Here is a 16223-nt window from a genome sequence, read left to right as displayed (position 1 = left end):
CTGTCCCTCCAGGCCTCCGCACCTACCACGCGGCTAACGCACACCTCCCACAGGCGGCAAGTGCCTGAACATCCCCACGGCTGGAGGGGCTCCGAGTAGGTTCTACAGAACCCACAGACAGGCATGGCCACCCCGCCCACGGCCACCAGAGGCTTTGCTTTGTCTCTAGAGGTGCCTTCGATGAGGCGACATGGCAGATGACCCAGTATTAGGTAATTAAGACTCAGGAAATCACGGCGGTCCTACCTTTAGAACTCACCTCTCTCCCCAGCACTACATCGTGAAGGGTGGGTCGCCAGAGCTGCGGAAGAGATGCCCAAGGCTCCCTCCTGCCCTGACAGGCTGGGACACTGCTCCCCTCTGTTGGTTTCTCACCACATCTCAATAAACTGAGCTCACAGCAAGAGGCAGGCATGGGCTGAGTAGAAACACACAGCAGACCCCGGGTGGACAGGACGGAGGACAAGGGTGCTCAAGGAGACGAGGGTGTGCCCCAGGAAGAAGGTGCATGCGGGGTAGTGGGGGCATGGGGGGAAGAGGGTGCACAGGCTCCGAGAACCTGGTGGCAGCAAGGCCGGTCAAGGCTGAACTCCAACAGAGGCAGCAGCAACGGTGTTGGGCAAGTCACAGAGAAAGCACCACCCAGAGGGGCTGCAAGAACCAGCAGCGACCCCAACCCAACATGCTCATCGGACTGGGCACACACACACGCTGTGGACACGTGTGAATATGTTCCAATTAACGTGATGTTACATAATAATCAACAATGTTAACCCCACGACTTCATTACATGGCATCTGGCACATTGAGACTTTTTATTCTGTCTCTCTTCCTATACAAAGAAGTGGAAAATAGGTCCAAGATCATTCACAACAAATTATGGCTAATTGCAAAAAAAAAAAAAAATTCCTACCCTCACCTTGGAGGATCTCAAGGCAACACCTCGTTCTTTGAGGTCATGGATTGGACGCTCTCCGGACCCCTAGGTGGATCTGAAACTGCAAGGAATCCCCAAATGGGCAGTTTTGGGGCCAGCACAGACGCCAGCCATACATCCAGGCAGGTCTTGGCAGGTTGCTCCGTGACCTCGTCTGGTTCACTAACCTTTTCTTGCACTCAGAACCCGCCAGGAACGAGGGCACCGGCCCGCACGTCTCTGCTCCCAAGGCTACATCCCCTATGTTCTGCTGCACTCTGGGTTCCATGCCTTAGATCCCAGGCACCTTAAAGTTGACGTTTCCCCCACCAGCCCTCATGAAGATGATACTCAGATAACGTCCTTCCTCTCCCACCTGGTCAGTACCCAGGGAGAAAGGAACCCGGGTCTCTGTTTGATTTTCTGCCAGTCCATCAAAAAACAGCTGGCCAGCAGCACTGGTGCACAGCACTGCCAGGTTACCCGTGAGGAAAACAAAGCAAAACGAGATATACTCAGGTCAGCTGCGGCAAGTGCTTTCACATCCCTGCTCCAACAAGGAAAGACAGGAGGCCGGGAGGGTGGCTCACACCTCTTGTCCTTCCTTGATGGGTCAGAGGTACAGAAGCATTTTGGGAGACTGAGGCAGGACAAATGCTTGAATTTGAGACCAGCCTGGGCAAAATAGCAAGACCCTGTCTCTAAAAAAAAAAAAAAAAAAAAAATACAAAAATTAGCCAGGTGTGGTATCATGCCTGTAGTCCCAGATACTCAGGGGGCTGAGGTGAGAGGATCACCTGAGTCCAGGAGGCGGAGGTTGCAGGGAGCAAAGATTGCACCACTGCACTCCAGCCTGGGCATCAGGGTGAGACCCTGTATCAAAAAAAAAAAGAAAAGAAAGAAATACAGGAGACCACTAATAATTCCAAATATTTTCCAGATATGGTGAAGGAAATCATTTTTCTTCCTACACCCATTCTAAGGAAACGTTTCTATTTTTCTGCTATACAATTTGATAAGCTGCCATTTCAGATCCTGGCCTCTTTAAGCAGGACTTGCTGGAGTGCTAGCAAAGCAGCGCTCTGAAACCTCAGCATCCTCAGGCCCACCTGGAGGGCAGGTGAAGGATGCTGGGCCTCCACCTCCAAAAGTCACACTGGGGTGGGGCAGATCTGGGGTGAGGCAGGGTTTGTACTTCTAATGCATTGCAGTCTAGGGCCACACCACCCTAAACACGCCCATCTCATCTAATGCATACCAGAGGGAGAAGCCACGTGGGGCAGGTCACAGAGCAAGCGTCCAGGCACCAGGTCACCAGTTGTCTATTTCAATGCAAACCTGTCAAACAGCTTAAGTCAAACAGGTTCACCCTCCTAACACATTGGTCAACACAGCTAGTGATAAATATCACTGCTGTTAGACCTTCTGCTCACTGATGACCAGAGCAATGGCCTGAAGCATCAAAGCTGAAGGGTGTGTGCCACGGTCAGGGCTCTGCACACCCCCATCCCAGGCCATCTCACACGGGTGCCTTCACCGGCACTGGGGTCTCACAGACCAGCTCCACGCTCACACTTCCTGGGACGCAACCACCCTTTCAACCCTTCATGCGTCTGTACCCTATAGCAGTGTTCAAGGGAGGCTAATTTAAGAAAGAAATGTAATATGGACATCTGTGAACTCTTCCTCCATATCCACTGAGTGGCCGTCCAGAAACAGAAATATTAAAAAGAAAAAGAAGATTTAAGAGTCAAACACAGGGCCGAGTGCAGTGGCCCATGCCTGTAATCTCGGCACTTTGGGAGGCCAAGGCGGGCGGATCACATGGGGCCAATAGTTTAAGACCAGCCTACCAGGATGGCAAAATCCTGTCTCTACTAAAAATACAAAAATCAGCCAGGCATAGTGGCACATGCCTGTAATCCCAGCTACTAGGGGGGCTGAGGCAAGAGAATTGCTCGAACTGAAAGGGAGAAGTTGCAGTGAGTGGAGGTTGCAGTGAGCCAAGATCATGACACTGCACTTCAATCTGGACGACAGAGCAAGACTCCGTCTCAAAAAAAACCAAAAACAGGCCAGGCACGGTGGCTCACGCCTGCAATCCCAGCACTTCAGGAGGCCAAGGCGGGTGGATCACAGTGTCAGGAGATCGAGACCATCCTGGTTAACACTGTGAAACCCCGTCTCTACTAAAAATACAAAAAATTTAGCAGGGCGTGGTACGGGCACCTGTAGTCCCAGCTACTCGGGAGGCTGAGGCAGGAGAATGGCGTGAACCCGGGAGGCGGAGCTTTCAGTGAGCCTGGATCGCGCCACTGCACTCCAGCCTGGGTGACAGAGAGAGACTCCATCTCAAAACAACAACAACAACAACAACAAAAGCACAGAGACTCGTGGAACAAGCCCTTGCCCCACTCCATGTCAGCTGTGCTGTGCCACCCACGAGCATGCCAAGCTCAAAGAGTCATCCACCTGCCTTGCGTAAACGATGTCACTACTCGAATCACAGAGACTGAGATTCCCTAGCCCTCGCCATTGTGCATATCACTCACAAGGAGGCATGAGGACCCCCGCAATTCACAGGGAATCCCTCTGGCCATCCGATGACCATCCATTCATAAATAAAAAGCATTAATTCCTGCTGGGCTGCAGAGGTGTACACATCAATACTTGTTACTGTTCACAAATGTTCCACTTGAGGATGGAGTGACGTTATGGAATTGGGAAGAACTTCACAGACATATGAGGGGTGCATTTAAGGAAAAAGTGTAAGGAAAAGGTGAGAAAATGGAATATGCTCACCTCTGTCTTTTCATCACCCTCTAAATCTTATGATTCCAGTTCTGTTCATTCTGCAGTGAAAAATAACAAGTGATTCACATTCAGACACAAGGTGGCTTAGGAAACTGTGGCTGTTTTACAAAGATGAAACAATTTAGAAGATCAGGATTCCATGAACCTACTTACTTAAAGAGATAAGAGACTGGGAGTTACACATCAGCTTACCAAGGCTGCCCCAAAGTCCAGGAGCCCCTTAGGAGAACAGAGAATGTGCAGCCTCCACAGACCAATGCAGGTGGCTGGGCCCAAGAGTGGGGACAGGGAGGCTGCAGGAGGCTTGCAGAGGGAGCTGTCCCACCAGCCTCTCGCAGAAATTCCTAATTAAACCGTGAGAGTAACTCTGTTTAGTGAATTGTCTCCTGGTTACTAAGAAGAGTGAAGCTGTTGAAAGCCTACAGCCAACCCTCTGGATAACAGTTGAGATGTATTTTAGAGAAGGAAATCATCCTGTCACAATCCCAGACCTGCCAACAGCTGCAAGCACGTCCTGGGAGTGCAGCTTCTTGCTCTGTCAGCACCAGAGCCCACTGTAGAGCCACATGGGTTCTGTCCAACGTTCCCACTTCAGGGAGTCTGGGCAGGTGCAGCTGAAACACCCAGGGGACAACCCCCACCCCCACTTCTCAAAAGTACATGCAGAGGCAGACAGAATGAAACATGGCCCCCAAACCTCAGACGTACGGTTCAGCAACACGGCCCACCATAGAGCCACATGGGCTCTGCTCGACGCCCCCAATTCACAGAGTCTAGGCAGGTCCAGCTGAAACAGCACCTGGGGGGCAACCTCCAACCCCACTTCTCAAAAGTACATGCAGAGGCAGACAGAATAAAACACGGCCCCCGAGCCTCCGACATAAAGTTTGGCACGGGCATCTGTGAAACAAGAACAAAAGTCGCATGGGAAATTGAGCACAAAAATGAAAAAAATAACAGAATTACAGTGAAGATGGATGAGATGGGAGGATTGCGAGGAAGTTGAGAAAGGGACTGAGGACCTGAAGGGGCACATAAGGGTTGGACATTCCCCACAAAGTAACAAAAACACCTCTAGATGAGGTGGGACATCATCTTCATTATGGAAATAAAGGGGAAAAGCCTGAAAACATCAGTTTCCTACCAGGAAGCAAAAATCAAACTGGCTTCAGACTTCTCCTCTACAACACTGGATTCCAAAAGATGAGGATGTGGCATCCGTGGTGTCTTGAGGGAGAGCTGGCACAAACGTCCCAGAGCTGCCGTCTCCAGAAGCAGCTGAAACAGCCTCAGATCCAGCAAACTCTTGTCTTGAAAAATCTATCAGAGTACACCCCCTTATCAAAGGGTCGCGTGGCTGCAGGGCTTGTGGTGTAAGGCAATTTAGAAATCTTACTCCGTGCAGACCCTAAACTTGGGAGGCTGCTGGTCACACCCTGGGAGGACCTCAGCCAGCGGGAAGCCCTGTGCCTCCTCTCTGCTCCATCTCTAAAGCCAAGAAACATTTTATGCATAAAATTACGTTATTTCCAATTTGTTAAATTGTATATATTAAGTCCACAAAGAGACCAAGAAAATGTATAAAAACATTGATGACTTCATGGTGGTATTATAATTAATTTTTAAACAACACTTGTTGTCTAAATTTTCCAGACTGAAAAAAATACTCTTTTTAGCAAGAAAGGTGTTTTTAAAGTCACCATAAACAATTACATATCCATCCTACGAACGTGGTCTTAAAATAAAAAGTGAAGAGCAAAAACAGCAGAAGGAAGTGCATGAATATGTTGATAACGTTTATCTCTGAATGGGGAGGGGCTGTTTTGTCTTCCATTTCCCTGTGTTTGAAGTGTCACCTCTGTAATGTAATAATAGAGCAAACACAACAGTTGAGGAAACACTGCTGCCCACTAGGACATAAACCAAGTCTCCTCCAAAATGCTGCGACCCCAACCTCTGATTTTTTCTTTTAAATCAGCTAGGTTTTCTCCCCTAAAAAGAAGCATATTGGATCATTACTCTTTAAAGTTAGGTGACTTACCAGGCATACAGACTTAAACACCTTCTGGAAAGGTGATGTGTCAAGTTTAACTAAGATTTGTTTTGTTCTGAAAAGAGCAGGGGCACGTTCCCAGGTGAGGGGACTCCAGGAAACACTGGCTGTGTCCGATGGGCCCTCACCTGGAGAAACAAGCGCTCGACGCCTCCACCCTCCACCCGGACTCAGCAGGAAAGGGGTGCAGAGCTGAAGACAGACTCGTCTATAAAAACCCCAAGGGCTGTTTCCAGGAGCTACTCACTGCCCGGTGCCGCCTCACCCTGCCCCCCTGTGCAGGTACCGGAGCTGCTGTCCAGCCTTCCCCAGGCTCTCCACGCCTCCTTCCACCCCATGCCAACCTGCACCACCCAACTTCCCACCGTCACTTACTGACCACCCGCCTTAACTCCCGCATAGCCTGGAAACTGCAAAGCTGCCCGGTAGCAAGAGGGGATGGGCAGTGACCGCACCAGCCAGGTGGCACCTGCTCCCACCAGACTGCAGGGTCACAGCGCCTGCCTCATGGAGCCGTTGTTATGCACAAGTACAGTGGGAAATCAATGCAGCTTTAGCTTTACTTTGGTGCTAAATTAACTTTATAACACTTGGTTATAACATACATTAATTTTTACAGCAATTACTAAAATAACAACTCATAATGCATTCATTTACCATATTCAGAAAAGCAACTGAAAAACCAAACACACAGCAGAATTTTATAGGACTGTAGTAGTTTTTGTTAGGCTGTCAAATTATTTTAAGCTCAAAATTAAAGTAATTAAATCTGTGACTCTCAACTGGGGGAGGTGGGCACACACAGAGAGGGGAAGGTAAAATCCTTTTTTTCTTCCAAACCTCACACAGACCCACTCAGCTGGCAATTTCCATTGCTGGAATTATGTCTTGCTCCTTACGTTAAAAACAACTGCCTTCATGCCTATTAAAAATAATGTTTCTTCCTTTCCTGAGTGACTGTGAAATGAGCCATGGTGGCAAGGTAGGCACGAACAGAGGGAAACTGAGTCCATGTCCACATTTGATGGTGGGCGAGAACAGAAGAAAATTGAGTCCACATCGACATTTGATGGTGGGTGAGAACAGAAGGTAACTAGGTCCGCATCTATATTTGATGGTGGACAAGAACAGAGGGAAACTGAATCCGTGTCCACATTTGATGGTGGGCAAGAACAGAGGGAAAGTGTGTCCAAGTCCACATTTGATGGTTAGCCAGAACAGGGGGAAGCTGGGTCCACGTCCACATTTGATGGTGGGAGAGAACGGGGGAAACTGGGTCCACGTCCACATTTGATGATGGGCGAGAACACGGGGAAACTGGGTCAACGTCCACATTTGATGATGGGCGAGACCAGGGGGAAACTGAGTCCACATCCACATTTGATGGTGGGAGAGAACAGGGGAAAACTCGGTCCACGTCCACATTTGATGGTGGCTTTTAATGCACTGCAGCCTGTGTCCTCTTGACCTTCACTAATTTTCAGGTAGTAAGAAAGCATTTTTTCTTATTGGAAAGGAGAAAACTAAGTGGCTGTAAAATAATATAATTTCCTTAAAGCAAAACAACAGAGAACCAACTTTGACTTTTTCCACATTACCCAGTAATTCTAAGACTCAGGGTTTTGTCATATTACAGCAAATGCCGTTCATTAGGGGGAAATTGGAAGTCAGAACAGTGTGTGCTATTCAAATTCTCAATGAATAATTAACTCAAATGGGTTCAGAGTGCTATAAAATGAAATTAATTTGTTTTTAGTTTAACCCCAAATCCCCAATCCTTTGCCAAATGATCCTCTATGTATCCTACATAAAGGACAGGGTCTTTCTGGCAGAAAACCATTAAAAGTTTTATTTGCAGTAAGAGAAGCATACCTTCTTATTATCAAACAGGTGCATGGCCCCCTTGCGGGGGGATCACCCGTCACCCGCATCCCCGTGTGTCACGGTGTTGCCGCACACCATTAACGCATCAAAACGGAAAAGGAAATGTAAGCAATGTTTGCTGTCCAAAGTTCACGTCAACAACTCCTTATTATGAAGGCACTTCTGAGCCTTTCCTCCTGCCTCTGGGAGCTGCCAGCAACCCAGTTCCAGGAGAGAAAATAGCTCGACACCTCCTGCAGCCCATGGAGCCCTCTTGTTGGGACAAGGTCCCCCCAGGAGAGAGGAACCCCCAGCAGGGTCAACACTGGAGGTCCTGGGAGTGGGTGGTGCTGGGGAGGCCATGCGGGGAGGGCTGTTCCCTGTTCCCTTCCCCTCAGGAGACAGCTTGCCCAAGGTGACACAGCACCGGATGGGATTTCAGGGTCAGGGACCACGGAGCCCGGGGCTGTGGACCACAGCAGCGCAAAGCCACTGCATGCTCCAGACTGGGGCTGTGGACCACACCAGCCCACGGCCACTGCATGCCCCAGACCAACACAAGAAGAGTGCAGTCCAACAACATCTTCATCTACGGTAGGTGCCACGGTTATCGTTCCTAAGAGAGCCCATGGCCACTTCTACCAGGTGCTCTCCACTCTTCCCCTGCCCCAGCTGGTCCCCCTGTGACAGCCGTGTCTCTGAGAACGGGGTGTGGAGCCAGGGGGAAAACACAAAATAAACCACCTGCTACTAGAAACAGCCTCGCTGTCCTCAGGGAGCCGGTCCCGGGGCCAGCCTCGCCGTCCTCAAGGAGTCGATCCCGGGGCCAGCCTCGATGGACTCAGGAAGTCGGTTCCAGGACCCCATGGACACCAAATCCAGGCACATTCAAGCCGCACAGGTGGACCTGCTGAATCTTCGTATACAAAGAGTCGGCCCTCCGACACGCGTTTCACATGGCAGGAACAATATTTTCTGCGTGTACAAAGAATCAGCCCTCCGACATGCGTTTCACGTAGCAGAACACTCTATTTTCTCCCTGAGTTTGGTTGAAAAAATCCACCTATAAGTTGACCCGCAAAGCTCAAGCTTGTGTTGGACAAGAGTCAACTGTATGCAATTGACACTGATTCCTACCAACAATATCCAGATCTTACCATGACCAGCACGATAAACAGAATGAGCAAAATTTAAAAACTAAAGCAGAGTTTTTTCCTGCGAGTTGGCCCACTGCATATCCCCTGTGGGAAAGACCACACTGGCTGCTGACCAAACTCCACCGGCCTCTTCCTCCGTCCTGAGGGCATCTTCCTCCATCCTGACAGCAGCCTGGGCTCACCTCAGTACCAGGGCGGGGGAGGGGGACGCACTGTGCACCCTCCCAGCTCTCCTCCGCCCCTTCCCTCAGGCTGGCCCAAGAGCAGCCTGGACAGTCACGTGCTGGGGACACCGAGCTGCCCCTCCTCCGCCAACAGCCTCAGGCCACCTGTCTCATCTGTGACTGAGAAATAGAGCTGCAGCTGGAGGCGGGAGGTGGGACACGCTGGGATCTACCCATGGCCAGGCCGAGCTGCTCGGATCACTCAAGCTTCACTTTCGTCACTCGCTTTACCAAATAGACTAGAATAAAATATGCCACGTCCTCCTTTCCACACACTCCCAAGCCTCCCATCCCACTTCCCGGCGCTGACCCCGTAAGAACACTTTGTGCGTCTTTCCAGATATTTTTATCCTCCTCAAGCACAGAACCGCATTCAGAGTGAATTTTTCTTTTCTTTTTTTTTTTTTTTTTTAACAGAAATGGCACCAGGGCAGATGATGATTTTTTTGTACCATTTCTTTACTTTCTTGGGCATTTTCCGCACCAGGACAGATGGGCTCTTCTCTCCTTCCTCCCCGCCCAAAGCTGTCTCACAGCAGCCACACACAGAGCCGTAAACCCTCGCAAGACTCTGGGTGTCTCGGGGTGCCCCAAGTCCCCAAAGACCAAGGGTCACAGATCCACATTGTCCAACAACACTTCAGACATGGCCTCGAGCCTGGGAACCCTGCTGGCCAGCCCAGGCCAGCCCCAGAATAGAGGTGTGAGGGGTAACATCTGCACTTCTTAAAAAAAAAAAAAAAGGCAGATATTCAGTGCCACATTTAAAATGGTCATGGCGGCCAGGCACAGTGGCTCATGCCTGTAATGCCAGCACTTTGGGAGGCCAAGGTGGGCAGATCACTTGAGGTCAGGAGTTCAAGACCAGCCTGGCCAACACGGTGAGACCCCCATCTCTACTAAAAATACAAAAATTAGCTGAGCATGGTGACAGGCACCTGTAATCCCAGCTACTCAGGAGGCTGAGACACAAGATTCTCTTGAACCCTGGAAGCAGAGGTAGCAGTGAGCTGAGATCATGCCACTGCAATCCAGCCTGGGTGACAGAGCAAGAGTCTGTCTCAAAAATAAAAATAATAAATAATAACAAAAGAAAAATATGTATATGCATTCCTAGTCCCTTGGAGCTGCAGCAACAAAGCTCGTGATATATTTTGGGTGTTTCTAATCAATGTTTTCCATGAGCTACACTGCAAGTTTCAACCTTGATCCTGCTACAGTAATCATCTATTACAAATTAAAACAAGAACCATAACTCTGTCTCCTACTAAAATATTCTAATTGAGACATGTTAACAGAATACATTTCTTTGGGTGAGAAAGTATCCACCAGGGTGGGGAACAGACGGCCCACCGATTGTGCTGTGGCCCTAACCACCAAGGACTCACGAATCATCCACAGCCAGGCTGGAAACTCAAAAAGAACACTAAATTGCTCTTTGACATTAATCCTTAAGGCTTGAGAAACCAAAGTTCTCTTTGTAACAGACTTGAAAAAGGATGAAGTCAGAAGTGGCTCAGCAGAGATGTACCAACTCTCACCTGGGAGAGACACCGCTTGCTAATCACGTCTGGATTAACGGATGCACTAAAAGCATCTCTTCCAACAGGGACACAGACTACAAACAGGAATGCTGCACACACCTTCCCCAGATTACCCAGTCCTGACCCATCCACCCCTTAGGCGGTCCCCAGCCAAGTCCAATAAGGAAATGAACCCACAGCAGACGCAGGTGCAGGCAGTGAGGGCAGTGGCGTCAGGGAATTCCACTCCATAAACCTTGGCAGCTCGCAGGGAGGCGCATCTCTCCTCATCAGGCACTAGTGTGGCTTTCATTCTTCACAGCTGCTATCTGATCTCTCGCTAATCAGTGTTTTCCTGACAACAAAGTCAAGGTTTCCCTGAAGAGACTGCCAGATGAAAGAAACGGAGAAAAGACAGAAAAGCCAGCTGTACCCAGCTGGACAGGTGAAGTCATTTAAGTGCAGGATGATCTGGCCACTCCAAATATGCAGGGCTTTCCAATTTTGTTAAAATGAAACCCAGCCTTTGAAAAGGCCCGGACTTCCCACAATGCATAGTATTTATGGTGTGGAGGGCACTGTAGAGAAGTTATCAGAAAGTTCACAACAGCAAGATCCACGGAGGCTCTGCCATGTGCCAGGCACGAGACAACTGTTTACATAAAACACCTCATTTCATGCTACAGAGAGTCCACAGACTGCTTCACATTTCACCCTACACAGACTCCACAGACTGCTCCACATTTCACCCTACACAGAGTCCACAGACTGCTCCACATTTCACCCTACACAGAGTCCACAGACTGCTCCACATTTCACCCTACACAGACTCCACAGACTGCTCCACATTTCACCCTACACAGAGTCCACAGACTGTTTCACATTTCACCCTACACAGAGTCCACAGACTGTTTCACATTTCACCCTACACAGAGTCCACAGACTGCTCCACATTTCACCCTACAGAGTCCATAGACTGCTTCACAGAACACTACCAAAGGGCATCATCAAATGATCCCCAAGAAGTAATGAGCACCTTGAAAGTAAGAAAGCCAACCTCCTCCCTCTCCCTTATCTCCCTGTCCTCATTTCCAGAAAACCAAGGAAATATGAAGGGCCAGTGATGCCCCACTGAAGAACGCTCTCCTGGTGGTTACGCTCTGTACATAGGGAACACAACACTGCTCCGTGCTGCGCGAGGCTACTATTCTATACTACACTAGTAAGATCTGTTTGTTCTATTCTATACTATTCCATTCTCTACGATAGAATACAACAGTTTCATTCTATACTATATAATACTGTACTATCTGTTCTATTCTATACTATTTTCTTCTATACAGAAAGGAGTTAGCCAGCTTGCCTTAGGCAGACAGTAAGGAAAGGGTCTCAGAGAGCCTCCAGCCTGCAGCCTCCAGTTTTGTGCAGATAGGGAGCTTGCCTAAACATGCTCACAGCAGACTAAGGGCCCCCATGCGCAAGGGGGAATGGGGTGGAGCCACCAGAAAATCGCTCCTTACACAGACAGGGAGCCCAGCCCCATCAGCTTCTATATAAAAGCACTTGTAGTCAACTGGGAAGGCGGCAACAAGCAACCTGCTCTCAGCACCCCTGTTTTCGCCGAGAGCTTTCCTTTTAGCTTAATAAGTTCCACTGCACGCACTCTTCGATGTCCACGTGCCTGTTTCTTCCTGGTCATGAGACAAGAACCTGGACTCAGCCGAGCTAAAGAGCAAAACTCCTGCATCAGTGCTACAGAACACTATCCTCTCCGTTCTGTGCCATGCGACTCTACTATTCCACACCATACTATGTAATATTAATACTATGCTGTGTGTTCTAATCTAGACTATATTATGCTATGCAATACTACGCCATTAGTTCAACTGTATACTCTGCAATACTATCCCATTTGTTCTATTCTAGACCATGCAATACTATTTGTCCTATTGTATACTATACAACATAATGTTACAATGTTTCTTCTGTTCTATGCTACCCTATATAACATTATACTATTTGTTCTATCCTGCGCTACTCTCTATAATTCTATTCAGTTGGTTCCATTCTATACAATAATCTTGCATCACTTTACCATCCTCCACGATACAAGAGTAGAGCCAGTTATACTTTCATAATCTCTTTCCCAAGCTCTTACCCCGTAAGAAATGTGATATTTTACTATGCCTCACATAAATGCACATTTCATGATAATCAATGCCATTTCCTATGGTTATAGAATTCTGTCTCTATGATTCCATTGATATGGCTTCTTTGGGCTTTTCTGTAAGTCCTTTGCAGTGTCTGGTTTCCTAGTGAAAAGATGACTAAGGTCCAGATAAGATCCTACGAAACCAGCATCCACACAGGCTCACCTGTGTGCACACTCCTGGACTCCGTGTTGAAGGAGTGACAGGAAGACAGATGGCTGTCGGTGGATGGAAGGCAACAAGGAAAGAGTAGATTCCAGAACTGAGACAAGTATCAAGGCTCTGGCACAGCTGAGGGTCGATCCCAATTCTAGCCTCTCGCAGAAAGGCAGAGGAGACTTAGCACGAAGAGCATGGAGCTTTGCTTTAATAAAGCAAATGCTTACCATCCACTGTGAGGAACTCAAGAAGAAATGGCAGTAGGCTCTACTAATAACTACTGCTGTGAAAAATGGAAGGGAGGGGGTACATTTTCACCTGGGCCATGTGGAAAGTTGGCTGGAACTGCCGCTGGACCTGATACTGGACCTGCCCCTGGACCTGACGCTGGACCTGCCCCTGGACCTGATGCTAGACCTGACGCTGGACCTGCCCCTGGACCTGCCCCTGGACCTGCCACTCGGTCTGCTACTGGACTGCTAACAAATGCTGCAGATTTTTATGGAGAGAAAAGTACAATGCGTCTGAGAGCAGCTGTCCCAGCTCTGGATGAAGCCGGCAGAACAAGGAAGCAGCAAAGAGGCTGGTATCATTCAGTGGGCAGAGTCAATGACCGTCCTCCAAGTCCAGAAAAGCTCAACCTGCATGTCTGCAACTAGAAATACCAATCATAAGCCAGACCTCCTGGCAAATACCATTGACCCGCTGTAATTCTGTGTGGTGTATTATGCCCCATGTACAGGAAGTCACTCACAGAGCCTTTAACAAGGAAGTATTAACATGACTTTTAATGCAATATAACAGCTTTGCACCCATTTAACATATATTTAACCCCAGTGGTATATGTAAATATATATTTTATACAACATCAGGCATGTTTACCTAATGGCTCGAATCTTCACAATGTCTCTCTCCCTGAGAGGACAGCAGAGGATCCCATGCACTGTCTCCAGGAAGATGGCCCTCCCAGAGAGGACTCACAAATCAAATGTGCACATGCATGCATGCACAGACACATATCACACACACACACACACACATGCACACGCACACCTACATGCAATACATACATACACACATGCACACACATTCACATAATCACATAATACCAACACATAACACATGCATGCACATACACACAACATTCAAACACACATGCATATACATACACATCATGCATATACATTCTGACACACACATACATATGTAAATGCATGGACATAACATGCACAAATAGACATGTATAACTATACACACACGAGCATCCATGTATGCATATTTCCACATATGTGCACTGCCATGCCTAAACATGTAACACATGCACACACATACATGCAACAGATACACATGCACACATATACACATGCATGCACTGTACATTACACACAAAGGCACACATACATGCACAACACATATACATGCAATACATATTTTCATACACATAAATGCAAACACACATACATATATACACCCCTCAAGGACTCCATTATTCAATTCTAAACAAAGTGGTTTATCCCCCAAATGTACCTTCTCGTAATTAATAAGCTCTACTGCACATTTCTTGATTTCAAATAATGAGGTCTCACACACGGCACACACACATTTATACTCAAATACATGTGAACATACAAATAGAAATAGGCACACGTGCAAGAAGACCCTCTTCTGTAAAGGTTTTCTCAAACTTTAACTGAACGAATTCTGCTAATTATAGTCAGAGTCAGCAAAGATATATATTTGACGTCAGAATGAATATACTCGTTCTTTTCGTTACTCCTGGCAACAGCAAGAATGTAAAACAGAGTTGTGTGATACGATGCCACTTATTCAATCTCACTTCGTGGGATCTGACCCACTTGTAATAGCATTTCTGTCTGAGTGATTTCCTTCTGATGAAAATCATGAGATAATTCCTTCCCTTCCTGCTTTCTCTTTCCCAGGCCTTTTCACTGCCCTTTCATCATCTCGGAAACTAAATCATAGTTGTCAAAATGGAAGGCAAAGAAACAGCCTTAGGAGAGAATCTCACAGTGGAATGGACCCGAGAGAGGAAAAAATATTCTTTTTGAAAATGTACAAAAGGAAAAGTCAAGAGGCCTGGGCTCCCTCTCACGACAGAAACAGACGTCGGCAAAGCAGGTCGCTCAGCACAGTTCAGCTCTGTGGATGAAACGGAGATTCTAGTCCTTGTCCCTGTTTCAAGCTCTGTGTATGAAACAGATTCTAGCCCTTGTCCCTGTTTCATGATGTTGCAGTGAAGGAAACAAAACAGACAAAGGGCACAGGCTGGAGAAAAGGATTTTAAAAGGATGACTTAAAATGTGCGCCTGGTTTTCAAGGGCACAATGAGGACACTTTCAAGTACATTAAAGCTGATTTATAAGAGACGGGTATAAAGACTCTACAAGATCATTAGACTTTAGACTTACAAAGAAAACAAATCACATTCTCCTAGCATCACCAGTCAGGTGTTCCACAAATACTAAGAATAGCCACCGCAACGCGATCCACTATGAGGGGTCAAAACATAAACCTTGTAGCGTGGCCGAGAGCTCCTATAACCTGATTTCTAGGAATCCAATTTTAAACATCCTCACTAGCTAGCACATCACAAAAATACAGAGCTCCAAATGCCGTAACACAAGTGCTAAGAACTCCTAAGCCAAAAATATACGAGGCATTTCAGGCAAAAATCCCAGAATCAGAAGAACACAAGTTTTCTAAGTTCTTCAAAAGCTGGTGTTGGTTGAGGCTCTTCTGCAGACTTCAACAAAAGACACGCTAGAATTAGCCATTGACAGTAACCCTGAGTCAACACGCACAGTGTTCGGAAAAGCACAAGGCCTGCTCCGGGCTTGAGACCCCTGGGAACTTTCTCTGGACCACATCGAGTGGATGACTTTGAGAACTCAAAATAACCAACAATCAGTCCATGAACAGAGAAAGAAGACTGCAGCCTCCCTGGGGACGTGGCTCCATGCCTGCCCCCTTTCTTCCAGGTACCTTTGCCCTTCCTGGCTCCCTCCTCCACCTGGAGACGCTGTGGGTTCAGGCTCCTCTCCAGCTGTGTCTTGGTCCACGGCTGGCTGCCCGTGTGAAGCACCAGGGCTTGAAGGATCATATCCATCTGCTTCCTGCACTTCCCACCTACTTCCGCGAGACCCCCAGGCTCTGGCTGCTCTCAGGGATCAGGGCCGCCAAGCTCCCCTCCCAGGCTCCAACTGGAGTCCTGCACCCTGGTTTTCAGCAACGCTTGGGACTTTCTCCTGGAAACTCTCGGCTCTGGGCTTTAGTGAACTGCGCC

Source organism: Macaca nemestrina (assembly GCF_043159975.1).
Source record: "Macaca nemestrina isolate mMacNem1 chromosome 4 unlocalized genomic scaffold, mMacNem.hap1 SUPER_4_unloc_9, whole genome shotgun sequence".
In the NCBI taxonomy this organism is placed as follows: Eukaryota; Metazoa; Chordata; class Mammalia; order Primates; family Cercopithecidae; genus Macaca; species Macaca nemestrina.
This window is presented reverse-complemented; position numbering follows the sequence as displayed.